Source organism: Lepeophtheirus salmonis, chromosome 7, assembly GCF_016086655.4.
Source record: "Lepeophtheirus salmonis chromosome 7, UVic_Lsal_1.4, whole genome shotgun sequence".
Taxonomy (NCBI): domain Eukaryota; kingdom Metazoa; phylum Arthropoda; class Copepoda; order Siphonostomatoida; family Caligidae; genus Lepeophtheirus; species Lepeophtheirus salmonis.
The window spans coordinates 30,805,228-30,832,653 of NC_052137.2; the positions used below are offsets into that span (position 1 = coordinate 30,805,228).

Here is a 27,426-nt window from a genome sequence, read left to right on the forward strand (position 1 = left end):
CACATGAAGATAATAAATCTTTGATAAACTAGCTCGATACATTTCCAATATCAAATCAGGGCCCTTTCACAAAGCTTGCAAGACCTTAAAATTTTTGTATGAAAAGAAGGTACCATTTTGGTACTCCAAACCCCTGCTCTCCAAATTATCCGATATGAATCCTATGGCTTACTTCTTTTAGGAGGAGTTAGAAAGGAATATCTTTACCAATTTACACAACAACACCGACTTCTTGAACGCCTCCATCATCAAATACTGGAACGAAGCCTCCCCCACAAACTGGGTCAAGACAGACAAATCCTTAGGCCTTGTATCGAGCGAATGATTGGCAAAGATGATGGAAATATTTAATTATGTTTTTTCTTTTGTCTTATTAGAACTTGCAAATAAAGACTTGCTTTCCTATTTATTAGGATGCAGTTAAAGGTGGTCTAAATTTATCTAAACGACTCTATAGATATATATATATATGTTGGCAACAGTTTTAGAGACCCATTATAGTATCTAAAATATGATATCATTAAAAATTTATTATTGCTGTTTAGGTTTGCTACATATTGTTGTATTATATTAAACATTTATGAAAATAAATGAAAGTTAAAAAAATTATCCACAAGATTTGCATCTCCTCCCGAGGGAAAATTTAAAAACAAAAGCTAGTCAAATAATAAAGTAGGAGAGGATAATAAAGTTCATAATAAATATCAAATTATAATCCGAAATTTTATTATTAATATTTATCAAGGTTATCTGTTTAATTTTTTTATTTACTAATCTATACCCTTTTCGGAGTTGTTTATATATATATTTAATTCACCAATTATGTACCGAATGGGAGAACAATTCTCTTAACAAAGCGTTAATTGTTGCTTTGTTAGGTAATTATTTTTTTTATGTAGATATAATTATTAAAGTTTTGTTATTCTTTAGTAACAGTGCTGTCATCCATCGAGAGGAAAAGATAGGATTAAGTTACATTGCTTTTGTTAGGGAATCAATTCGTCAGGTTGATTTGACTTAGACTTGTTAAATTTAGCTTGGCAAACAGACATATGTCTCATAAACTGGGTACACTGTTATTAATCACACATCTTTAAATGCAAATTTTAAGGGTTTAAGAGTTATTTCTTACAATTTTCTTATAAGCAATGCTGTAGAACCCATAGTTAGCTGTCGATTACAAAGAAAAGTATTGTCCTTTTCGCCACCATAAGCTCACAATACGAGAAGAGGATTGATATAGCAATGCAAGGAATTGTTCCAGAGGGCCATCGTAGAGGAAGAAAATTTACAATGTCTCCATGCATGAAGAGATTGTAAATTGTCTTCTTCGAGGCCCCAATCTGGGACTATTCTGCATGACATATTTTCTGCCCTTTTTGTATCATCGGTTCGATTTTTACATTTCAAATCTCCATCAGATTAGTTATCTAGCTAAGAGAAGAAGAAAATAATTATGAAATAATCAAAGTCAATCATATTTTCCTTTTTTCCTTCTTCTTTTTAAATTTGGTATAACAAATAGAAATAATTAAAAAGCTTACAATTTAGTGTCTAAATTATGCGAATGCTAATAGAAAATTTGGAATTTCCTTGCTTCAATATTGTTAAATATGTTTTCAGTTCAAGGGTTTGTACAGATAGCATATTTTCGTGGTAGGTCAATTAATTTTAGCTTATTTTGATGACCAAAAATAAAGGACTATTTGAAATGCCCCTGACCGTTCATTTAGAGGGCTTTTATAATCATTAGAAGTAGTGTTACATTTACTCTCTAAGTTATATAGAGGAGGTAATGTACTTTAATCAGTTTATAATTTTATTAAGATGATTTAGTTTTAAAATAATGATATTATGATACAGAATAAATGTTGTTTAGTTAATTTTGGGGAGGGAGAGTTAAGATCCTATTTTTTGGTTTGGTATTTCAATAATAGAAATTCTTTTATTGTTATAGGACTGGCTTTGATGATAAATTGATAAGGCGAAGTGGTATTTTTGGGGAAAGACAATATGGCCACCATACTCACTAAATGTGAACCCCTTGGGGTTTACCTTCCTAGTGCATGTTATGAGGAATGCTTGTTATATTCCAACACTGAGTGAAAGCCTCTGTCAATGAGATTTGGGATAATATGTACTCAAAATTGGTCGAGAGGGAGGTGCAGGTTGAAGACAATAATTAAGGCTAAGCAAGGTGATTTTGAGTTCTAATAAACCTAAACTATATATAAAAAAGTAATGAAATAAAAAAGGTGTAACAACATCAGACTCATGAAGTACACAATTCTTGATTAATTGCAGGAAATTCAAAAATAAATTGTATTTAAATACATAATAAACAGTTACACAATTATAATAATTACGTCATGTAAACCTTGAAATATTTTTTTAGCTATTCCATCTATTTTGCAATCGTATATGTATAAAAATTTTCAAAATATTTGTATAAATATAATACATACATTAAGAAAAAATTAATTTTTATATTAAAATAATCTGAGCAACATGAGTTTGGGATTCCAACAAGCTGTAATTTGTTATTTTTCTTTTCAGACATAAAATTTGTATTGTTTTTGTAACAATTTTTTTTTTAATTGGTTTCTTTTTTAGGCCGTATTTAGATTTAGCCCATTTTCGAACATGACATAAAAAAATTATGCGCTGTCAACTCTTATCTGGCATATCTAATAAATAGCTTTTGTATATACCTAAATTAAGTATTAATGTCTTTCTTTTAATAATTTTTTTTTGCAGTATTCATGATTATTTTTCTACAAACTTAGCTATCTAAATATTCCCTTATGCTTATAATTATAAAATAATTAATGAGTATATATGACATATTATTATCTGTAATTAAATTTAATTATAGGTATACCTATAAAGCAATGATGCATAAAGTTTGTATTGTCGGTATGTAAAAATAAACAACCCGATATGAACGTAGTAATCCTGACAATTTGAAAAAGGTTTGGGATGAAATCAGCTTATCCGTCATGACGTTTTATTAGATAAGCTGCAAGGAGTCGTGTCGAGAAGGAAATAAACACTCATTTATTGGTATATAATATTCATATTTTATTTCTAACTCGTCAATGGACTAGTGATACATAAAAAGTGATGAAAATCGTTTCTATTTTGGGCATGCTAAAAAAAGTAGACGAAAATCAACATAGTAATCCTAACAATTTGCATAATAATATGGAGGAGAACAGCTTTGCTTTCATGACGTTTCATTAGATCAGCTACAAGCAGCCGTGAGAGCAAGGAAATAAATACAAATCTTACCCTGTATATAGTAAGGATATATAAGCCAGAACTACTCCAATGCCGATCCTTTAGTCTACTCCGAGTCCAACGAGAACTTATACCTATAAGTTTGAGGAACAAAGCATTATTGTGTTTCTCCATTAATGATTTTCACACGCTGTTATTACTTTATACCTAGATGTTCTCTCGTCAAGAATAAAAATATCATTAGGAAAAGCAGCGCCCACTTTTCAGGACATATTTTATACACCTCTACTTATATGCATTTTACGATGGGTATCTGTATGTACGTACATTTTATAACATCCTGAAGGAGAAAAACAAAAGGAGGAAAAATAGTTTTCTTCTCTTTACTTCATGTACTTTAAGTATTTTTTTCTCTACACCAAATTGCATTAAAAAATAATTTATCATCTATACTTATATACATTTATGTACAATAGTGTGTGTCGAAAAAGAGAGTTTGAGAAATTTGGGGGTTTTTCGGAAATTTTTAACACCATAAAAAACTATTCCGTGTGAAATATTTTTTTCAGTGAACATCTTTTTCATAACGTGGATATTAAATTTGGCTAAAAAAATAACAGGTATTTTAAAAGCTATTTACCAATCACCTTATGTACTAATAAATTGAGGTTGCATGGACACATTTTTAAACTTCTGGCGGGAAATGATAACTAAGCGTCTGGGTTGTTACTCTTTCTTGTCTTGTTTTGTTTTTATTTCAGAACTATAGAGCAAGTGAATTGCGTAAAAATTTCCAAAAAAGTACATAATCTAGTTGAGCGCTGTGAACTCGAAGACGGTGAACAATTTCATAAAACATCCAGAAGCCAAAAAATTATTGGAAAAAAAAAGGCTGGAGGTGGTTTTGCAATAGTAAAGACTTCATCTTTTATCAAAGAGGCCGTCACAATTGCACCCTAGGAAGTCCATGAGACCATTTGCCTAGGACCTCAAAAGAAACAGTCAAGAGGGGCATCAAAGAGATGGGTGGGAAGTATTTGGTGATAAAGAACAAGCCCATTCTCACAGATGCTATCAAGTCCAAACCTCTTCATCTTTGTCAGAAATTGCTCAACAATCTTAAGTCAGCACCGGCCAATAAAAGGTAAACATACTTTCTGATAAGAAGACTTGGAACTATTAATCCTGTGTTTAAATAATCAATTAATCCACTGAATCTCCAACATGATGGAGCACCTTTAAATACCACAAAATTGACCCATTCCTTTTCCTAGAAGAACATGGATTTTTGGGACACGACTATCCGGCCACCATACTCACTAGACGTGAAAAAGTTGGACTTTGTCTTCTGTGTTTACGTGGAGAACATGGGCTGTGGCTAAGGCAACCCCAACAATCACTAAGACTCTGATAGCCTTTGTCAAGGAGATTTGGGACAATAATGACAAGGAATTGGTAAGGAGGTCATCCTCTGCCTTCAAGCTGAGGTCAGAGTCCAAGATTAAGGGTAAAAGAGGTTATATTCAGCTATAATAAACCAAATCTGTATGTCAAAAAGTATTAAAATTAAAAAAGTGTGCCAACATTTGACCCATAAAGTACATAGTTATTAATTAAGTTTGGATTTCCAAATTGGGGAAAGTTATGATACACCCGGTATTCTAAAAATAAAACAAATTTATTTACATGATAAACAGTTAAATACTAATAATAATAACTAAATTTTCTTTCATTTTTTAACTATTTGATCCATTTTGCACTCGTAAATATCAACAAAATCCCTCAAAATATTTATATGAATATCAAACATTAACAAATAATAAAAGTTTATTTTAAAACAATTTAGGGTTCCAACAAAATATGATTTATTATTCTTCCCGTAAAAACATTAAATTTGTTTTTTTCACAAAATGTCTTTGAAATATTTTTAAATTTATGTAAGTATAAGTAATCAAATTAGTACTCATAAATTTTTGGATGAGATTGCAGGCTAGGGCGGGTCGAAAAACAAAAAGTTAGAAAATCAAATATGGCTAGTTATATTTCAATGTTATGCATAAAAATAAGCACAGATACCAAATTTCAGAGGGATTGGAAAACATTTTGAACAGCCAAAACGAGATTGATATTAATGTCACATATTATTTTATTAGTTATCATTGTATGGTATTTCATAAAATTCAAGTTTAGTTAGTAATAATTAACTTATTCTTTTTCAATTATATTTATTATATAATTCATAAGTATTCTTACTTAAAAGAATTTCAAAAGTATATACCATTGGTTCTCATTTTTTTTAATTGACCTACTCTTTCGAAATAAGTCTTTAGCCACATATTCCTTAACTTCAACGCCTACATTTCTTATATAGTAAACAAATATATATATTTTTTTTAATATCAAGGACCTCCTGGAGATTCTCCACGTACCCCCATTTGGGAATCACTGTACTATAGACAATGAAAATTGGTTTTAAATATTTGTATAAACGCAACAGTAAACAAAAAATAAAAAAAATATATATTGGAAATGAGAATGTAATTACTTTTTCATTCTTGGTTATGTTGTTGTTAAAGATATTTTGATATAAAACTATTGTTTATTTAAAAACCTCTCCAAGTATACGTAGTTGATGACAAATACGTGTAAAATATATTTCACTTGCATAGAATACTACTTGATGTCAATGACAAACAGAGATATTTGAATTGAATCAAAGTATTAAGTATTAAAAATGAACAGATTTATACAACTATTATTATTATTTCGATCGATTAAGTATAAAAAAAGTAGGATAATTAAAGAAAAATATGTTTTTCTTTCCATTGCAATAGTTTGTTTTTATATGTAAATAAGATTATATAACGTTATAATAACATATTTTATAATACATTTAAAGATCTTACATATAATGAAACTAGCCTTAAGGGATAAGTTTTTGTTAGATAAAATAATGATCATGAATGAAAATGTGATTGAGGTTGCCTGTATTGAAATGTACGATGGCTCGTAAATATATTTGTTGTGTTATGTTTAATTAATCATCTCTTTCTTCTTCTTTAAAAAAGGAGTTCTCCAAATTTCATATAATATTTATATTGAAAATAACTCTTAAATATTCAATAATAAAGTGAAACGTCAACAATGTAAGGAAATAATAATTAATATTTATTTTGTTATCAAAATCATAAATGGATGAGATGGAGAAACTATCCCAAAAGGGGATGTACTTTTTTGACGAAACACAAAACCTAAGCAGTTAAAAAATTATTGATTATCATTTGAATTCACTTATTGACTGTTACTAGTAAGTACTTAATAGATAATTAATGGTTATTATTAAATTATATTTTCCCAGGTTGTGAATAGAAAGACAAAAACTCAGGTGGTTTATACAAATAGAGACATTGATCCATAAGCCTTGAAACAATTGTTCATCCAATAATGACCTGTAATGGGACGACTCCATAATAAAGAATCCGTAATCCCTTATCTTTTGGATTGCAAAGACTCCCAACAGAACGTGAACAAGCTCCATTAGATCTATTCAAAAATATACTTTTTCGAATTTTGATATGTTTCCGCATTTTTTCCCATGCTTTGAGATGTCAAAAGCTCGAAAATCATTTTTTTGGTGATCTAACTATGTCCTGTACTCTGCCTCATTCGCCTTAAAGTTTTTCCAAAAATGCCTTTTAAATTATTATGCGTACTTTTTGGACAAAAAGTATAAATAAAACACACCATGGAATACCAAATAAGAGTTAAACTAAAAAATAATCATTTTTGAATAATACTTTTAAAATATTTTATCATCTAAGTATCAAAATTACACAGTATAATGAAGGTAAAAAGCAACACAGACCACAGTACCAAAATTGTATACTCCATTCTATCAACGTTATTATTAATTATATTTGGTCATTTTTATGGAAATAATATTGATATTCTAGGAAGATTAGAAGTTTACCTCAATTTTTTATTTTATAATAGTTTTTCTAATACCAATTTTAGATCGTACTTTATGTTCAAAATTATTTTTGATTTGGTAATTATTAGTATTTACGTCATTTCTTTTTTTTTATGTATATTACATAAAAATGAATGTTGAATTATAGAGCCTGTTTGTTTTTAGTGTTTCAGATTTTGACCTTGATGGAGCTTCAAACGTACATAATGCATTAGAAATGAAAGAAAGATACCCAAATACTATTATTAATTTATCTGCTTAGTTGAACGAGATAGAGAATGCAATTGGTCAAGTTGAAGAAGGGATATATGAGTTGCAGCATTAAAAAAATAGAAAATATTCACAAAGTGAATCAAAACATGGAAAAAAATAGAACAAGATAAATTGAGGAAATTGCACTCAATGGAATGTCTTCAGGCGTCATCATCATTGATATATGAATATTTATATCCTTTATTATTTTGGAGTTGGCATATCAGGGATTTATTAAATTCCTTAGGAAGTATCACCCTGGATTTTATGAAGTATTTAGCATCACTCAAAATGTTTATTTGTTGCTTTCAAAGCCCTTCTCGTTCTTCTCATATTTTAATAGAGTATTTATCTTTAGGATCACGTAAGCCTTAAACACTTATGTATTCCCAGTAAATAAAGTCAATGCAATTTTTCCCCTATTCTTTTTTGAATAAGCGCCATTTTTTTTTTTTTTAATTATCGAATATTCCTGTAGTTGGTACAAAGGTTTGATAGGAGATTTATTCTACAAGAAGTATCCACTCTTTTATTAATTAGTTTAATGAAATAAACTACATATATTTACAGGTACGGTATTAATATATTTATATTTTTTTTAATTCCTAGTACTCACAATTTTTTTTCTCTTCCTAAAGCTATTTACATTTAAATCATTTTAGTATGAAAGGAAACTGAATCTCTCAATTTTATATATTTTTGATTAAAGTCTGAACTTTATGTTATAAATGAATACAATATGAGACCATATAGATAATTTAGTTTGGATAACTTATTTTAGGTAATTGGCTTGTTATTTTTATTATAAAACGAATTTTCCATAAGACAGTATGTATTTGTTAATGTAATATGTACTTTCATATAATAAAAATCAATGAGCTATGTATTTTTATACTTCTATGACTCTCTTAATACCTTTCCGTATAAATATAATACAATCTTTTATTTCAACTGTGATTTATTTATTCCAACTTTTTTTGTTATCGTTTGATCATAATATTATAAAATCATTAATCAGTTTTCAGTTAAAAAAGATTGAAAATGTCTCGGGGGTTTTAAGAATCCTTTTATTTCATTTAGACCAAATGAACTTGAATGAAAGGGGAAAAATACACAAATATATTTAGATATTTTGTCACACATTCGTATGATGATTCAATCATTTTAAATTTCTGATAGAAAATGTACAAAATAAAGTAAACTTTGAGCTCCCTCGATGACAGATTTGCTTTAAAAATATGTAGAAAGTTAAAATGGATGTCTTCATCTTTTTAATTTGTATGATATTTTTTTTTATTGATTCAAATCATCGTATAATCATCGTTTTAAAAAATTAAATGACTTGTTGTTAACTCTGAAGCTTTGGAGGATAACTATAATTCGAGTATTGTATAAAATAATATTTAGAATAATATAACTTTGGAGGAACTAGTATATGCCTCAGCTATCAGATTGACAAAAAGAAGTATTTAATCAATCAAAAGGAAAAACATAGGTTGGAATTGTGTAATTACTTGATTTCTCTAAACCTTGATTAAAAATTCCAAACCTATCGTATAAATATAAAACAAGGGATTCTGGGGAATTAAATATAATCTGATTTAATTTTTTATGAGCATACTAAAAAGTATTGGCAATAAAATGTAGATTCAAAGAAAAAATATAAATTTTGATCAATATAGAAGTCTATAATATCCAAGTTCATAAATGGAGGGTTTGTATTTTGGAGGTCGCCCAATTCAGTTAAAACTTTATTTATACATATGTTGCTGATTTTTTAAATATTTTTTCCATTATTATTACTAATTATGGTCAGAAACCTGATTCTTTGGGAAAATTGACTTTTTTTATTGACAAATTGTATTAATCCATAATTATTAATTGGTTTTAAATTATGTTTTTATTGGATACAAATTTTTGGTGCCATAAATTTAATTTTGTATTCTCCGTCAAAAGTTGTATTATTTTTTCTTTTTTTTTTGTATCAAAAGCGGAAAATAATATTAAATCAATTTTTCTACCAGAGTTATAATAATTAATAATAACTAGGATCCAATATAGTCAAATCTTTTTTATCTCAAGACCGATTGGTCTTTTCTACAGTACTACGGTATTAGATATCTTTTTTATTCCATGGTAGGATCGAAGTAAATTAAAATGAAGAATAGAATTAATTATAGCTAGAACGTATAATATTTCAAGTATTATAAACTTTATCCACATACCTTCTACTTCAAATCTCAGGTATCCTGTCTCTTTGCAAGAGATCATTATAAAATTTGAATGGTTGAAATAACGTACTAATTAATTACGTCATTTCAACTGCTATAGTTAGGATAAAAGACTGACAAAGACCTATCCTAGGACAGACAAATTTTGGACTGGAATTTTTATAGTTGTATGATCCAATCCAACACTAATAATCATCACTATCTAAAAAAATAGTTAATTATCACAGAAATAAGTAGAGTAATCTTGTATTAAGGATAGAGTGAATGGGTGAGGTAATCATGTTCACAAAAGAAACCAATAACATATAATACATGAAATGTCGCGGGCTTCACACACAGATGTTGATTTTTTTAAACTCACCTCATTTTCAGTTAGTAATCAACTTCAAAATAGAGCTGTCCATTTTTTTTGACAATCTGTTCTTTAGTTTTTTGAGTCATTACGCTTGATGCTCCTTTTAATATTTCCAAAACAATGGATCAATAACAATTTTGTGTTTTAATATTACACTGTTTCTTGATATATAAATATAACAATCAAGCTAAAACATGTTTTGAAAAGTGATATGGAAACTCCCCTCTATAAAGCAAATAAAAAAATGATACAAAAATCCAATTTTGAACGAAAAAACCGTATTTTCTTCGTTTAACCTATGACTTTTCAGAACCTGTGTTATGAAATAATATACATTTTGAAAGTGTGAATATTTTTTCAGAGATATGCATTAGAGCGAACCTTTGAAAAAATATAAATTGATGAACTTCTTAACCCTAAAAACTTATTGAGTTAATCATATCTAGTAGCACAAATCATATTTTTTTTCATAAAATTTAAACCAAAGGTCTTGTGAGTACATTTATTTTACAAAATCATCTTAAACTAGTGCTTGGCATAACTTTTACTCAATATGTGAGCCCTTAGCTCTAATAATTGCCTCAATAAGAGATTTAAATCCCTTGCAGATCTCGACTATGTAGTCAGACTCGAGCTTGGCCGCCTCCTTCTTGATGAAAGGCTCTAGAAACTAGACGCGCCTGTCAGGAGTGGCACACATCCTCTCCTCCAGACGCACTTAGATAGAGTAGTCTAAGCGGTTCGAGTCTGGAGATGAGGGTGGCCACATGTTGAGGTACCAAAGGTCCGGAATGTTGTCCCTCAGTAAGGCTTTCTTCTCAGTAGCACGATGACATTGAGCTCCGTCTTGAGTTGTCCCCGAACTTTTATATTGCCCAAAGTAGCACTTTTTATCAAGAAGTTTGATGTAAGGATCTGTATTGAGCTGCTCCTTTCTCTCTACAAAAATAGAAGGGCATACTCCACAACGGCGAAGACTTTGATTCAAGGATATTCTATTCTGAAGAAATTCGTGAGACATTTTCTGGATTTTTGGTTTTGATGTAGCGGCTGTTCTCCTTATTCATAGCAGCATCGACGGTGAAATTTTTTCCATGAAAAGAAAACAAAACTTTGCCCAATCCTTTATTCAGAGATTAGATGTCTTGTTGTCATCCTCCGGGATTTTGCACCAAAGTCATTACGGATTGTAAATAATGAAATGTGTAGCAATAAATAAGATCAACCCTGTATACTATATACAGAGTTTTAGAGCAATACAGAAACTTTAATCGATACCCCAATTTCAACATTTATTAAAGTTGATGAAACATCCCCCCCCCAAAAAAAATGACGGACCTTTATGCACAATATATAAGTTTTTGCATGAGGATAAACATATAACATACTTACCTATATGTTTGATTATTCAAATAGCAAAGAATAAATGAAATGCACTTTAATTTCAAGTGGAATAAAATAGATAATAAATTTGATATTCTTTCTTATATAATAAACAACATTTTTTTTTTGTTGCTCTGTTCCAAATAGAATTTTATATCTATACATATACAGTAGAGTGTCCCATTAATGTATTTTTTTGAGCTATACAAACACAAGAGGCATCAAAATTTGTGTAATTTTACACAAATTTTGCAAATTGAAAAAAAAAAATTGTGTATCATTTGGAGGGCTCTACCCCTTTTCAAAGTTTTGTAGAAAATTTACTTTTCCCTAGATTTAAACCGTATGTCTAATATAATGAAAAAATAAGTTTTGAGAGGTATTTTATGATTAGAACATGTAAAATGTAATGGGCTCTTACTTTGACTATATATAATCTTGGTGCCAAGTTTGTTCAAAATAACTTTTATTATTATATCTTATTTTATTATTTAAATCAATGATACTAAAATTGTACTCCAAAAAGTACTTTAGTTTGTTTTGAAAACAGTCCTTTCGTTTGCTTTTGAGATATCTTTTCAAATTAAGGTACTTTTTAAAATATGTTTTTAACAGTTGATTAACTCGTTCCTTAGTCACAGTTCAAATCGAACCTCTAGTCCTAATATTTTTAATCTCTTAATGAACAATGCCGTAAATACCTGAATTAGATGGATCTTTTCGATTATAATTTAATTTCAAGTCTTTCTTGACAAATAAAATAAATTTAATAACTTTGTTTATTTTGGAAACTGCCGATCATCATTCTCTTTGTAGGGTCCCAATATAAAACAAGAAGTTTCACTACACCTCGAACTCTTTACTTATTAGCCATAAAATTCACTTGCTAAAATTGTAAACTTATACTTTGATAGCATAAACATTACTCTAGGAATTATTAAAACTAACTTGAGTAAAGTCTTGAAATCCTGAAAGCAGGTTTAATTTAGATGAAGTTTGCAGCTTGGGAATTTGAATAAGATTCTTTATTTTCCAAAGCGGCTGTCATTTTAATTAATGTTTGAGAAGGGAACTTCTAATCATAAAGTAATAACTAGTATGTCTGCTGATGAAAGAAAGAGAGTAACAATGAGGGTTTGCTCCTAAGGAGTTATATGTTCATGTTCATGCTAGATTCGGAGTAAAATTAAGAATTGATATCATAGTAATTTCAACCTATATATATAGGGAATAAGATTGTTGTTTATTTATTTCCTCTCACGGCATTTTAAAAGTGATCAAATAAAATGTCATTACAGCTAATCTACTCTGCTCCCAAACATTCTTCAAATTGTTGGAATTACAACGTTTATTTTTGGTGTCTTTTATTTTTACATACCGATAGGATATGTTTTAAACAACACAAGGCGAACAAGTGTGTCCGTTTAAGCAGATGTACTTAAAATTATAATAAAACTATCTATAACGAATTTTTAAAACCAAAAATATTACTATTTTTTGGCAATTACACAAAGCATGATGTTATTTCCATTTTATATCGCAACCCTCAACACTAAATTTGTAGTTCACTTTCAACCTCGTTTTCAAAGGACAAGAAATTAAAATAGCTATCTGGCCTTTGTTTATTAATGATTTACTTTATATTTAAAAATTAGCCGGAAAAAAATGATACAACGTATTCTTTCTAATACCGTAAAGTTACATTATGTACTTTGTTTATAAGCATCAATAAAACTATGGCAATGTCTTTAATTTTGTTTATTTTTTGAATATTTCAATATTCAATCTTTTTTAATATCAATTAAATCATATTATTTATACTACAAAGTAAAAACAAGGAAATGTTGTCATTTCCTAAATAGTAACAATTTTGTTTGTAAGCATAAATTGGTATTTTATAAAAAAACTATACTGGCTTAGTGTTTTTTATTTTTAATATTCAATACTTTTTAACATCATATAGATAATTTTATATTTATTTTTTAAAAGTACAATTTTGCTTGGACACTTTTGAAGTAACAATAACTTCTTTATTTATTTACAATGAAACATTTGGAGATTTTTTGTTGACTTAAGAGCTTGAATAATTTATTTCAGTGATTTTTAATTGTTAATAAACATTCGAGTTTTTTATAATGTCTGAGCTGCAGAAGAAAGTGTAGGGACAAAGTATTTACTGTTAACTTTGTGGGATATTCCAGGATTGAAAGGATGTGGCCCCATCTGTTAGATATATGGAACGTTCAAAGTTTATTAAATCAGCAGTAATGTTGGGAGTATTTTGAAGTCATGGAAAAGCATTTTCTTTGGTCTGGTTAAATTCTAAAATGGATAGCATCAAATACAAAAGCTTATTGGACCACAATGTTTTTTTCTCTTTTCAACAGCTTAACAACTAATATAGAGTTAGAAATCAGATATTTGACTCAAAATATGACTCCATGCTACACATCAAAGGTTTATCAATCCTACTTAAAAGAAAATTAGGGTCAGATTCATTTTGGTGGAAGGAAATTTGGCCTTTGTCTTCATCAAACCTGAATCCTCTTGACTACTATGCGTTGAGTGGTATTGTAGAAAAAAGACCTCTCCTACCTACCACCAAAATATTACCACCCTGAAGAGATCTGCGTAAGAAAATTTGGACAAAATTTCAGCTACAATTCTAAAGTCAATGCTCCAAAGGTTTAGGAAAAGGGGGAAGAGATGTTTTGTTGCAGATGGTGGAATTTAAAAAAAAGTAATAGCTCTCTATAATATGTAATTAAAGAAATGGTGTAAAATAATTATTAAAAAGTTATTAATTTATCTAGGTACATAATCAAAGTATTTGGGTGATATTCAGAGTAGTTTAAACATGACTTTTGATCCTTCCATAATTTTTCTATCTACACCTCAGTTTAAGATAGAGTCCCAGAAGCAGTATGCAACATATTTTTCTTGACGCATAACGCTAAACTGGAGGTATTTTTCATATTGTTCTGTGGTCCAAGTATATTCTGAGATGATTGGATCGACTCTAAAGGATCATGGAATGGTTTTGTTTTATAACAACTTGTTTCTGCTTTAATATATTGAAATATGAATTATTTTCAGTCACTCAACCGTATGAATTATTGAATTAATAAGTGTTCAGATTTCAGTGGAGTACACGTTATGTACTTGCATATGCCCTTAGAATCTTTTCATAAAACTGAAAAGTGGCCGCCTGAAAAAATATATAAGATTTTTTTTTATATAATGGAATTGTGACAAAATTGACAATTTTGGCTACGGCATTTTGAAAAAAAAAAAAATTATCACAGTTAATCTCTTGCAAAAACTATTATTGACCTAGAACTTTTGTGTTTTATGAGAATAAGGGTGTCAATGTTCATATGGATAAATGTTTACTTTTTGGTTTTCCCCGTCGTAAATCCCTCCTGAATAGTTAATTTACTCCTCCAACTATTTGAAAATTGATCATCACATCAAAAACAGAGAGATTATATAAGCAAAATTTAATTGTATTTCCTATACATAAAATTGTAAATCTCTACAATTTAAATGCAAACACGATTATAAAAAATAAAAAAATGATAAATACATATCATGGCTTCAAAAATAAATCTTTGATTTATCATCTTTATTTTTTTAAATACTTTATACGCTTTGCAAAATGGATTTTTGCAAACTCCTTATCAAATAAAACATTTCCTTTATTTTTCTATTTTAAATTATATTTTCTGCACGTTTAAGGTCATAGTCCATTTAAAAGTGTTGTATGGTTTATGCTTTTGTTGGGCAATAAAGGATTAACAATCTTTATGAATATATGAATATAATAACTTCACAAAACCTCTTTTATTTATAAAAAAAAGTCCCTTTGTTCTTATCAATAACATCAAAATTGCGTGTGGTATATGTTTCAAAATTACCCCTATACTTTCTATTTAGGAGCTTTTTCTACACATTAACTCCAGATCTGTAAAGGATCTCATAATACATTTAAATACAAAATGTTCAACTCTCTTTTGATGTCAATGTCTTTTTTAACTTGATTTTGAAGATCAAAGATGTTATATTTACAATTTTGTTGGGTGTATGAATTTTAGAGCATGGATTGAGGCTATGATGTTTGAAATAGGGAGTTAATAGGTTTATTATCCAAGAAAAGGATCATTGAAGAATATAAATTCGTGATGCTGGAGTAGTCACAGAATTGTATTATTTTAAAATAGCCAATAGTTTATATCCCATTAGACTTTAGTACTTTATGAAAATATTTTTTTATATAATTTCATATTGACTGTTCTTCTCTTTCAAAATGGATGATTTTTGTCTTCGTGAACCTTCATCTTTATGGGATAGTAATTCTGCTTACATTGAATCCCAAAAAAAATTTGTCAGTATTTAAAGCAATTGTATGATACGGATGAAAAAGAAGTTTAGTTGACGAAAGATTTTCATGGTTTAATTACAGAAGATGAGGAACAAAAACAATTTCTATTACGTTTCCCGCATGAACACAAGAAGATATACCTGAATGTAAAATAAAACACTTAAAAGAAAATATATCCAATTCAATTAATTTATTTTTTTATTAATTAAAAATGATCCTAATACCTAAAATATAGTCCAAATATAATTAATTCCAAAAAATAAGCTCAAAATCATTACTTTAAATAAACTAAAGTGGAAAGGGGAATGTTAAAACACGTTTATCTGAATTACTTTGTGATACTTCAAATATGACAAACCAAACTTTTACACAACAGATATACAGGGTGTCCACGATAAATTGGAACTACTTTAAACTTCATCCAGATCCATAATGTGGATATTGGGGGTTAAATCATACTAATATATAAAACGTTGCGTGAACAATACACTATAACTTCCACCACAATTGTTTTGACAACAAACAATAGTCATCATGGAACAAGCAAGGAGAGACGCCATCCTTGAATTGGCTTGCACGGGACTCAAGCCCTCTGCTATCTACAAGCTTCCTAACTACCCCCAAGACCACAGTGTACCGGGTCTTCAATGCCTGAGAGGTTGAGGGGAAGGTCTGCCACAAGGCCCACAACATGCGAAGTGACCGCTTCCGCACTCCCCGCTTCCTTGAAGGCCTCCGGAAGTCCATCAAGGCGTCGCCGTGGACTTCCTGGTCCAGGTTGGCCAAGAACCGTGGAGTGAGAAAGCAACTGGTCTCCAAGGCTGTGAATGAGGACCTCGGATACAGGTCATACCGAATCGCCAAACAACACATCCTTACGGTATCCATGAAGGCCACCAGGCTCACCAACGGTAAGCGTCTCCTCAATGACCTGAAGAGCCATGGAGGAAGAATCATCTTCTTCTCCGACGAGAAGAACTGGACTGTCGACAGGAGCTACAACGTTCAGAATGACAGGTGGCTTGCCAAGGAGAGAGAAGAGGTCCCTGCGGTCTTCACCACAAAGATTTTATGAGACATCTTAATATACAGGGGGTAAATTGTAATATATTCATGCTACTGTAGGTTTTGGTTACCCACTCTGTATAAATATGAGGCGCTTTTGTTAATTAATAATTAAATACAAGATTTCTTGGGAATATCCTGTTGGTGTAAAATCCAAAGAAATCTCGGGATCCCGAAAAATAAACGCTACTTTAGTGTTAGTATTCATATTTTTCCTAGGGATTACTTTTACTTATTTTTGTTAATCAAGAAAGCAATTATTTCCCTTACTCCGTATATATTTTGACCCATTGTATCAGCTGCTATGCAATGCACTAAATATAGATAATCCAGGGACTTAACACAAAAAGAGATGGGACGTAGGGTAATATTTAGCAATGACAGAAGATAAATAATAATTATTTGTTCATTAATGAGTCAGGGGAAGGGATATCGAAGGGTAATTGGTGAGTCTGAGTATTTACAGATTTGTATAAAAAACAACGTAGAACACCTAAGATATATTTTGCATTTTCAAACTTACACGACGTGATTCTTTATTTTCTACAGCTCTTAGATTTTCCCTTCTCAAGAACTGAATAATAATGATAGTAATCAATAGTGGATGTGCTCAGGCAAAACGAAGAGTAAAAATGAGCATTGCTCGGGAGTTATAAGTGTAATTCCTTACTAATCTAGAAGTAGAATAGTCAATCGACGTTGGAGTAATTTGCAGCCTTTACGTCTTGCTATATGAAGAGTGGAATGTGTGTTTATTTCTTTTCTCTCTATGCTGGTTGTAGCTGATCTATTAATACAACGTCATGATACCTAAGCTGCTCCCGAGAATTCAGTATGAGTGTTATTTATTTATATTCGTTTACAAACAAAGTGAGAGAGAGTCTAGTGGGAAAATATTACAATGACAATAGTTTTTGATAAAAAATATTATTTCGTATGTGTCTCACAAAGATGGTCTGTTAAGATTTTTCTAGCATGTGTGATTAAATAACAATATAAATTTAAAGTGATCACTAATGTATTTGCTGTCAAAAAATAGAAAGTAACACAAAAGTATTTCTCAGTAGTCCTCCTAATGCTGCTTACAACTGATCCAATAAAACGTCTTGACAGCTAAGCTGTTCTTCTCCCAAACATTCTTCAAACTGTCCAGATTACAAGGTTATATTTTGTGCAAATATAATTGTTAACATATGATTGTATTAGCTTACAAAATGTTCAGTAGGGTAGGTTGTATTGAAGAAGTTTGATAAACTTATTCGAATTTTCAAAAAGGGGTCGTAAAAAGTTCTTTATTGCTAAAAAAATAGTTTTTTGAAGTGGGTTTTAGAGGTACTTTCTAATTCATACCACTTTGTTAATAAAGTTTTGAAATTGGACACAAAAGCTGTTTCATAGAAAATATTAGATGAATAATGCAATCATATATATCTTTATGTGCCATTATCATAAATCCATCTTTTATCATTTTAATCATCCTAATTTAGACTTGAACTATTCCTGCAGGAAGAATTACTTTAAAATATTCAAATTTTTTAGAAATTCATTTGGTAAGCTTTACTATAGTTTTTGTTAAAATTATGCTTGTAGAGGGCGATTGTAAATTTGCAATGTTATCCAAGAACTAATAACAGGGACGAAACTGAAGTGAACGGGTTTTATACCCTAGATGAGACACTATAAACTAAATGCTCTAGGAGGGACTAAAGTCATGACTAGGATTATTCTTTTTGGGTTGGTTAGGTAGATATAACATTTTTATATATTTGTTCTTCAATTTTTTTTTTTTTGATAACTATTTATAATAAAAACCAAAATTTCAAATTATATGTATTTAGAAAAAAAGATTTTTTTAAGATTTATGTTATTTTTCAACTCCTCTGAGCGTACGTTTAAAAGTATAAAATTGTTAAATACAATAATTTAATATGGGTTCACATTTTTGTATTTTCTATAGTAAACAGATTAAATCATAATTCAGTTGCAGAGAACTACCATCCTTTAAGGAAAGGGCATGTTTCCCTCAAATGCTCCGCCCGTTGTTGTGCTACCTTCTACAAATCAGGGGTTTCTGGGGATTTGATCAATTTATTCGAATTTTGAAAATTGGTTAAAGTTGTATCTTTGTAATGTAAGAACTGTTTGTAAAATATGAGCTCGAAGAAGTGGATTGAAGAAAGACCCCAATGTATATACCTGCATTATAAAATAACAATTTTGTCATGTAATTGATGTCTTTCGTAAGAATGATTCAATCATCCTGATTCACTACATCGTAAAGACAAGATTACTCGATTTATATGAATGAAAAGTGACTACTTATTGTAATTGAAATTATTTATAACTATAAAAATTTGTAAAACTAAGTTGAAGTATTATTGTTTCCCGCTATTCATGCATTACAATAAAATTAACATAATATTTAAGAAAAACTACAAAATTTACATATTTATAACATAAGATACAATAACATTTATAATAAATAGTTGATCCTCATATAGAAAAAAAACCGGGTGAACCTGTCTCTACGATAGAATGAATGAGTGAGTGAGTTATCCTAACAAAAGGCATAAGTTATTTGAAAAAATTAATTTTAAAATGTGTACATATAATAAAGAACTTTGGAAACCCAATCTGTCAAGCTCACATTTTACAAAATTATTTTTTATAACAATAAATACCAAGCTGTTGTTCACAGTGTTTCAATACGTGCTTCAGAACAAAGGTCCTGCACAATTATTGGGAGCCATTGGGCGTTTTCACAACATGTGATCAAAAATAAATAATATAATGGGATAGCAGGAACCTTTTATTAAAAATTTTCTACAGGACTTAAAGTAAGATATGTCAATATAAAAACAACTTTGGTTATGTGGGTGATATTTCCAATGAAAACCTTAATTCTTACTGAAACAAACAGTTCGAAATAAAGAGAGTTTCTAAATACACAACAATACGTGGAAGTTGGAAGGGATAGTTTTTTTTTTAAATTTTATTAGGAAACTGTAAAATCGACATATTTGGAGATTACAGGTCCTCGAATCTACAAAAAGACAATAGTTGTGATCAATAAACAATAAACGGGAATCTATTGGGGGAAAACAGCTTTTTTTTAAGAAAATATTGCATGCAATTAATCGAAGAAGAATAAACTGTTTCATGCCTTGTTTCATTTACAGAACCATAACAAATACTTTACCCTCTGGAAATATATATGGAAAAACACCTGAAGAGAGATAATGTTTTTTCAGTAAAATTGAAATAACGTCCCCTAAACATTTTTTTATAAATGTAAGCATACTGAAGAGATAAAGAGTCGAGTATCAGAGATATTTTATGATAGATATACATTTTCATTATAAAGAAATCATTTTCCTTTTGTCTAGAGGATATTAATTTTATCATGATAAAAATTGCGTACATGTGCTATAAATTTAGAAATAAGAGGTTAGTACACCATGTGGTATTTTAGATTTCTTAAATAAGATTTGTGGTATGTACTAAATTTTCAATTATATTATTATTTAAAAAATAATAATGTAAAGTATGAAGAAAGTTTTAGTTTGTATATTTAAGAAAAATGAAAGGAGAGAAAAATTTTACCTATGTACGGGAAAAAAATGAACTCCCTTTCATAACAAACCGATTACAAAATTCGAAAAGTTGATCAAAACTACCCACCCTAATGTACAATACACAAATCTGTGCATCATTATTCAAATAAAGAAAATAAATACCTAACAATACCGATATCGACAAAGAAAAAAAAAACCAACTGCTTGGGGATTGAAATGTGTATGTCTTATAATAAAGAATATCGATTAGTGTAGCTTGGAATAAAATTAAAACCTTGGAAGAGAGATGGAGATGACAAAAATACTCTTTTCGTATTTCATCTTGAAAAGAATTAAGGAGTTGTTGCAACACCATGTGAAAGCCAGATCGTTTTCTAATGAGGAACACCTGTCTTATACTATCAATAATAATAATATTATTAAAACATGCATATGCGAAGGGATATTTTGTATACGACTTGACGTTTTGCCAAATTATTATACAAATTAATGCATACATTGAAGATAAATGAAAGCAGAAGGGGAAAATGGGATTTTTTTGTATCACTTCTTCAGATGTATGCTTCTTTTTCTAACTCTTTATATCAATCAAGCATTTTATTTTTTGTTTCATTACAATAATTCAGATGTTACTCCTTATCATTATAAGGAGTACACTAGTCAAGAAATTTTTGACCGTGGATTGAGATAATTTTTGTGCCCTAAAGAATTTTATATACTATATCTTGATAATGCCTCGTCTAGGATTTATTAGTATATTTAGCATATTTTAATCGAAGTTTAGTTAATTTCATTAACTGTTTTGATTAAACGTTGTTCCTTTACTTTTCCTTTTAAGTTTTGGATTTTTCTTTGTTTTTCAATGTGTAAACTAAGGCATCGTATAGTAGCTACAAAATTATAATATTGTACTTATTACTACTAATACGTCACTCAACTTTATCAAAAAATAATGGGTAATATCTGGAACCTTTTATAAAATATGCAATTTTAATGTTTGTTCTATAGAAATACCAGATTATATCTTGTTGGAACCCAAAAGCTAATATTGTTATGATTATTTTTACTATATGGTATAATTATTTTAGAGATCATCTTATATATAACCTAGTATTTTTGATAATATTATTGCTGTCTACGAGTACAAAATGGAAATGCAATGGTTACAATAATATTACAAAATTTGACTGACGTTATGATTATAATTGTTCAACTGTTTATCATCTAATAAAATACATTTTATTTTTGGGGTTTGTTTTGACCCAGTTTATTTGGGTAGTTTTAATAAAAATGTTAGTTAAGGATGGGTAAATATGTTTACATAAAATAAAATAAAGCCACAAATGTATTAAAAAAATCTCATTTTTTTATTTTTGAAGTTATATGTCTTCACTTTACGACAAACTACAATTTCTATTATTGTGATCAAAAATGAAAATATTTTTATATTTTTAAACAAAGGTTAATTTTGCGTCATTTTTGAATCCCTAAAACTATATTTTTTTTTTTTGTTTTTTTTTATAATAAATAAATAAAAAACAATAAATTACGTAAGTGTCACTAAAAAATGTCTTCAAAAAAGCACTCTGTAGTTCGCAAAACCAAAAAATTGGTCTTGCAAACGTCATTTAAAATTTTTTGAGGTGACAATAATCAGGAAAACATCATCTTAATCCTAAGGCAAAAAAAAAAGTTGACATTTTTTGACGAAAATAATTAATGAAGAAATATTAATTCAAATTTTACACAAACTGTGTAAAATTATTTCATTAGCTATGACATAAATAATAGAAATACAAAAAGAGACTTGACAATGATTTATGGGGAGAAAAAAAATATATATGATGTATGTATTTTTTTGAATACATATTTGTACAAATACATATTTCATTTTTTAAAAACACACAAAAAAAACAAAAAAACGTTGCATGGGCTAAATAGGACTGACTCAATTTGTTTAATTTATGGGGTAGAATCATTTGATTATTATTTTCTCTAAAGTGAATGGACAGATATTTATTATTTTTTTCCCTCCCTGGAGCCAGTATCTCAGAAATTCATCTGGGGCTTACGCATAAGGCAATATCCCAGATCTATTTACCCCCAAGACATATAATTTATAAAATATAGAGAGTAAATCATTAAGATAATAAGATGTTATCTACTCCGTCTTCATCTCTCAGTCCACCCATTGGCTCTGAGTCACCCTACTAGAATACTTCATAAGAGACAAACCCAGAAGTTTCTCCGTATAATGAGACCTTCCATTCACTTTCATGATCATCCAAAGAGCTATTTGTCCCAATATCTGAAACAAGTCCAGTTTCCTCTTATCCTATTCTAATAATAAGAGGGAAGTTACTTCCTTATTCTTAAAAGGTAACAATATTTAAACTTCAACAATCTGATGTTGTTGTCTCTAATTTCGAGATAGGAAGGAAAAGTGTGACATACTGGCAAACTTATACAATGTACCTAATAAAAGTTATATCAGCTATCAAATGATGTATTTTTACACTTCTTGAAGCTTTGAGTCTCTGGAGATAAAATGCACATTTTCAAATTTAAACATAGATAACTCGAGTTATAAGGACGAAGAACGCATTTTCAAAATGATAATGGGACCTATGAATATAAGTCTCAAATACACGTTCGAAGGATCATCTGAACATGGATTCTCGTACAGAATATTTTCGGGACCGAATGAATATTTTGAAGAAATAATGACCTGGGTCATTATTGGTATAGAATTTTATATTTATATTTTTAATCAAAAATAGATAAGATACAAATTTGAAAAATGCTCAAATTTTTCATCAATATAACATTTTTGAAGAAATAATTACCTTGAGTAATTATTGGTATAGAATCGCGAGAATTGCAATTACTTAGGAAAGTTAAATCTTTGGTATTCTCATAGCCGCCTTAGAACTGTTGATACGTACTATAAAGAACATGCCTTAACATCAAAAGGGGAGCTGAAAAGTTTCACGGGAAAAATTGTCTAAGGAATTCTTCATGCAGGGGTCACTTCCTTTCCGTGCTTCTAATTTCCTTCAACTACGCCTTCCAATACCTTTGCTTTATAAGAATTGGTACAGTGGAAAGGGAAAAAAAAGAGAGACCATGACTCAAAAACAAAACATAACCAACAGCATGTTTGTTGGTGGAAAAACAGTGGAAGAACCTTAATATGCAAGAAAAAGCAATTCAAACCCCTTTACTACATGGTCATACTAATGGTTTCGATACAGATGGGACACATTCTCGATAAATACCAGCAACTCGAATAAAACGGCCCGTGGATGTTTTTTTGCAAAAGTGTGATTTTGTTGAAAAATGTAATTATTAGATAACAGTGCAAGTATTTAAAAATTATCCAGACATAAATGTTGTCAACGAACAAAACAATTTTCGCTTTAATAATATAGAAAATAGCTTTTTACGAAATACTAAGTATTCATCTTTACATTTCATCAGAATACTCACACGTAGGTACTCAAAACTAAGATGTTCTCTCCTCAAAAATGAAAGAATAATTATGGAATCTGTATAATTTTTTTTTAGTATAACGTAATGAGCAAGGAGTATTTTTGTATTAAATACTCCCAGGTTGAGCTTTAGCCCACATGCTCAATGATAAGCCTTATAATAAAGTCATATTAATTATTTTTATTTTTTATAATGTTTACAATGTTTTATAAAATTATTGCTTAAAATGAATAAATATATTTCAAACAAACTGTTTATGATATAATCAAATACTTTTCATACTTGGGTTGTCGTTTTTAGACAGTTCACTTACCACGTAATAATAAAAATGTTAATTAATGGAATGAAAAAGTTAAGAAAAGGAAAGCTCATATATTAATAGATGTAAATCTTCCACATTTTGTTTTCTTCTTGGCAACATGAACAATGTTTTATTTTTATTTTATCAAGCTGTTTTTAGTATATCTTCATTTTTGAGAAGAGATCATCAAATAATTTAGTAACTCAGTGTGGATGTGCTCATGAAAAACAAAAAGAAAGACTGAAATTTCTGGGAAAGTATTTTTCTTTATCATTAAAACAATGTTGTCTGTTCATCAACGTAGTAAATAACGTATAAGTAATTGAGTTATGAATAAATCTTAAATAAATATGAATAGTTTTTTGATGAATTTTTTAATTAATTTGAGTTTTCTTTATTAAATACATACAGAGCTCTATTTGTTCAATTATACGGTTATTTACATGCCCCTATTTTTGGGTTGTTTATTTTACTGCAACATATGTTTGATGTAGTTGTTACATATGTTATTATATTATGTAATATTTACAGTCATATCCCTGCAAATTTGTTTGTTTATATGAGTTAATATTGCAATTGGGGTTGTATTCCTTATTTGGTTTTATTATAATGGTTTTGAAAGGAACCTCAGAGCATATTTACTAATTTTTTTGATGTAATTTAATATTTGTTATACGATGGTCAATGCATTTGTTGATTACACATTCCTGAGATTCAAAAATGGGAAACATGTTTGTATTTATATAGTATGAGTTGACTTACCCACAAAAAATACGCTTTTCTATTAAACCCTTAGACTTGGTCCTGCAAAAGTTACAAAATTGGTGTGGACTAGGATTAGAATTGATCGATTAAAAGTTGAGAAAAGACATCAGGACCAGAAAGGGCGTCAATGACCATAATCCACGAACTGTCATGCGGAACCCTTTTTCAAACGCAAAACAAAAATGGTTTCAGAATAGGATGGCTCTTCATTAACAAATCAAATCCAGAAAAGGATAGGCATAGTTGTTCTCTTTGTAAAGAAGAAAAATAAAAGAATTCGCACCTCTTCTGCGACTGCTCTAGTATCTTGGGAGTCCGTCCTATCCTAGAGTAAAAAATTAAAGAAGAATACGAGGTGGGTATGAACAAACTATACTGGATGATCACTACTACGAGTCAACATACAATTGATTTTAAAATAGATTTTTAATTACACGTGTCATTAATAGTTTATCCTGTTCGATGTAAAAATGGTGGGCTTCCTATAAGCTTCAAAACTTTTATTCAACGGAGTATTAGTTTAATGAGGAGGTTTGACGACAAAGGGTCAAGGGAAATGCTTTATTAATGTTGTTGCTAGACTTTTTTTCCTGTTAATAACACCAACGCCATAGATATCAAAAAGTAAAAAAAAAATTGAAATTTCCTCAAAATAAGTATCTACGACAGAGTATGGAATAACAAAAGTTCTAAACGAAGGCCTTTGATTTATTTAAATAAATATAAAAATCCTACGTAATACCTTTTTTAAGTTTATTGTACGTAAAGTCAGCTGCTTTAAATAATAGAAAAGTCAACTTATAAATATTAATGATAACAGCTGAGAAAAAGAAAAAACTACATCTTAATTTAAGATGCTTTTATAGAGAGCCCGGAGTCTTTTTTTTATGTTAACATCGAATTGATAACATTAGAATTTATTATTATCTGGCAAGAACAACAAAGCCTCAAGATTGCCACTTGCAAACCGACAGAATTCCCCAAAACATCTACCAAATAAAGGAACACATGGATAAGCACTTCAATTTGACTATTGAAGTTATAGTCAAAGCCTTTAAAAAGCAAGCTGGATTTCTTCATTAGGGGATGTCCTGGGATGCTAATGTACCATGAACTACAGTGTTAAGGTCCATCTAAAAGGCTGGCGGTATCTCTTTACGAGCTCAAAAAATGGTACTTCTGACAGCAGAGATGGTAAAAAAGGGAGTCATTGGTTCAGTTCCAGTTAATTTGATGAACTATTGGTCTCCCCAATCATAAGATCTGAATCTTCTGGATCATTGTTTCTGGTGGCAAGTAGAGTCCCAGACCTGAAGATTCTGACACCAAAATGTTAGGGCCTAAAAAGACTTTGTCAATGAGCAGTAGACTGACATGTCAGAGACCTACATCAAAAGCACTTGCAGCCAATTTTGCAACCACCTGAAAACCGTTCTTGCTACCTACAGTAGTAATATTCAAGAATAATTATCCTAAATTATAAAAATCCAAATATTTTTGGATACTAAATGCATATCAAAATTACACATCACTCTTTCATTCCTTCATTTTAGTCTTGAAACTTTTGCATGACCAATTCATACTTTAAAAAAATATAAAGAGATCTTTCAAATAATGCCAAATTAGTTCAAGTAATTCTATTTTTGATCCTGAATCCTACAACGATTCCAACAAGAACTTACACTTAATATTTCGGAACAAATGTTTAGTGTTACAAACAAACTCGTCCTTACACTTAATAGCTCATGTAGAGGCTGTAATTGAGGCTAAAGGAGGACATTTTTTTAATTTTAAGAAAAGGAGATGTATTTTTTCACTGCTTAATAAATTTCAAGGTGCTAACATTAATCACGTTTGAGCTCTGGATGATTTTGTTAATGTTATCTGTTATGACGTATTTTTGGTTATGCATACTGAATACAATGTACCCTAGGATTTCTTTCACGGGGTTTTACACCTACGAGAAATCTGTTTGTAAATACACATAAATATATATATTTACTACCGGGCTCCCAATAGTTGAATATGTGTTTCTGGGTCCCTGGAAATGAGGGACACTGATATACTCATATACCAATATGCATCTACAGGTAGACCATAAATAATTTCAATCTAAAGTATCCAGTTTTTGATTAAAATATGAGGCAATCAAAAAGACTTTTCCATTATTTTAATATTTTCACCGAACAAACATATTTATATATGTACAGAGTGGTACATAAAAATTTGAAGACTTCATATTTTAAACCTCAACAAGATATTATTTCTCAACAAAATTAATACATTAAATAGATGTGAGTCAGAGCTCCCTTTCACAACATTAACTTAGCCAGCCTACGCAGCAATGAGGGTGCGGCAGAAGGCCTGTTACCTGCCTCAGATGTAGTCCTCTGTCATGTTGTCTCAGTGCTGGCTG

The 27,426-nt window shown here is 29.6% G+C and overlaps 1 protein-coding gene across 2 annotated transcripts in view; it reads right to left on the reverse strand.

Annotated features, from left to right (window-relative positions):
* The window catches only part of LOC121122237 (BTB/POZ domain-containing protein 3), a 529,811-nt gene that overhangs the window by 364,924 nt on the left and 137,461 nt on the right, over window positions 1–27,426 (reverse strand). The window lies entirely within an intron of this gene.